Source organism: Tachysurus fulvidraco, chromosome 23 (assembly GCF_022655615.1).
Source record: "Tachysurus fulvidraco isolate hzauxx_2018 chromosome 23, HZAU_PFXX_2.0, whole genome shotgun sequence".
In the NCBI taxonomy this organism is placed as follows: Eukaryota; Metazoa; Chordata; class Actinopteri; order Siluriformes; family Bagridae; genus Tachysurus; species Tachysurus fulvidraco.
This window is the reverse complement of record NC_062540.1, coordinates 2,642,190-2,644,298: the sequence shown is the minus strand read 5'-3', so window position 1 is coordinate 2,644,298 and position 2,109 is coordinate 2,642,190. Positions and strand designations below refer to the sequence as shown.

At 39.0% G+C, this 2,109-nt stretch overlaps 1 protein-coding gene across 2 annotated transcripts in view; it reads left to right on the top strand.

Annotated features, from left to right (window-relative positions):
• Positions 1–807, top strand: part of prdm5 (PR domain containing 5) — a 46,961-nt gene extending 46,154 nt beyond the window's left edge. For both annotated transcript variants that reach the window (XM_027145205.2, XM_027145204.2), the window contains exon 16: positions 1–807. This exon is cut by the window's left edge and continues 955 nt beyond it. The gene's annotated coding sequence lies outside the window, so the exon portion shown is untranslated.
• Positions 808–2,109: the final 1,302 nt, after the last annotated feature.

Genomic DNA, 2,109 nt, shown 5'->3' with positions numbered 1-2,109 from the left:
TCATCTAGTGCTAAACATAACCGTACCTTAAAAGTGTGTTGTTCCTTAATAACATTTATTTAAGAACAAAAGACACACTTTTAATTGTTTATACTCGATTATAATGTTGCAGAACATTTATTTACGTTAGCTCACCTACGGACCAATCAGATCATTGCATCACCAGAGGGAACCGAATGCCGTGGATGAAAAGATACGGTGCTGAGGACGATTTATACTGTAAGTAGACGCTGAGCAGACAATTCCATCCCAACTCGTCTCGTTTCTTTTTTCCGATGAAAACTCGATCCCTGTTCTCTTCACGGAATGCTGAAAAACAGCGTACAAAAAATAAGTATTTTCAAAAAAGTCGTTTCCTTTTTTTTTTTTTTTTCATTCTTTATTCATCAGTCAATGTCAATTAAAAATAACTTGAACGTAAGAACATTTTCTTTATTCTGGAAATTGTCAGGAAACGTGACGAGCTGTCGGACATGTTAATTACGTTCTAATAACCACAAGTTTTTATTCCTCTTTCATTCCATGGAAAAATTCAAAGATCCCACTTTTAAATTTATTTTAAAAGACACCGGTTTCATCCATGTATCGTTCTGCTGAGATTTTTTCACATTATAAAGTTTCTCCACGTTTCGTCCCCAGGGACAAACATCACGAGGGTAACGCGATACGAAGACGACTCTGTTGTGTTCTGCAGTGTTTATGTTACACTCGTTACGAGGTACAGATACATTCCTTTATAAAAACGTCAGTATTTTTGTATCTTATGCTTATTGTTATTTTTATTACTGTTATTAGAATTCTATAGAGTTTATTAATTATTGTCGTGACCATGTAAAGAGCCGAAAGCTGATCGATGTGTGTTTCTGGACTCCTGTGTATCGTGTCACTTGTTACCCTCTCAGTATCGTGTTGTTGTGTATTTTTATTGCCACTTTCTTCATTCCATAACTTGTTGTTCGGGATAAATTAATGAAACAAATTCTGATGGTTTGTCTTTATGTCTGCAGCCGATTTTGTGTGAGTGTGTGTGTGTGTGTGTGTGTGTGTGTGTGTGTGTGTGTGTGTGTGTGTGTGTGTGTGTGTGTGTTAAGAAACTGTTGTTTACTGAAAAAGCAGCCCACACACACAGGAAAGCACACACACACACACACTCAGAATTGCATTGACACACACAGACACACAGTCAGAATTGCACAGACAGACACGTGCACACACGCACACACAGACACACACACCTACAGGAAAATAAACAGAGAAACACACACACACATTGCTTTTGGGAAATAATATTACACTCATCACGTGGCAACGGCGCTAACAACTAAGAACAAAAACACAAAGTCGGACAGGACAAATGCTTTTTTACATTTTAGATTAGATTCACAGCCTTTCACGGCCCTCGTCCTTTCCCTTTCTGTGAATCTGCTTTTCTGCTGTGTGAAATCTCATTTATTTAACCTTACATCTTGTACCTCTGACTATCCAGTGCACTCTGTTTGCCCTCAAATGTTCTTTCCCATCCATCACGGGAACAGACGAAAGTCGAGCGAAAATAATCAACAGTGAATACAGGAAGAAAAAAGATGACTTGAGTCCAGATTGTGAAGGCTTCTGATTCGGTGGTCGTGATTTGATTTTAAGACCTTGAGTGAGTAAAGTGTTGATGTTACACTAACCATGTGTGTTGTTCAGAGTTGATTACAAGCGTTCAGTCGACTGTGATTAACTAAAGCACGACTCCGACGCCGGGATCTGCAGCTCACAGGCTAATTAAAGCCTTAAAGCGGCTTGAGCTGCTGCTGACTCGTCAAAGAGCAATGACACACACACACACACACACACACACACACACACACACACACACACACACACACACACACACACAGAGGACTTCACAACCTTGATCTGCACTTTGCGTAAATGGAACTAAAAAAAAAAATGACACAATTCAACAACGTTCATTACTGCTTTCGTGTTTTTAGGGAGAGATTCACTCAGCACCAGCTGTCACCCCCCGAGTGACTCAGCTCTTCTTTCTTTCTTTCTTTCTTTCTTTCTTTCTTTCTTTCTTTCTTTCTTTCTTTCTTTTCAATTGATGTTAACTTCCTT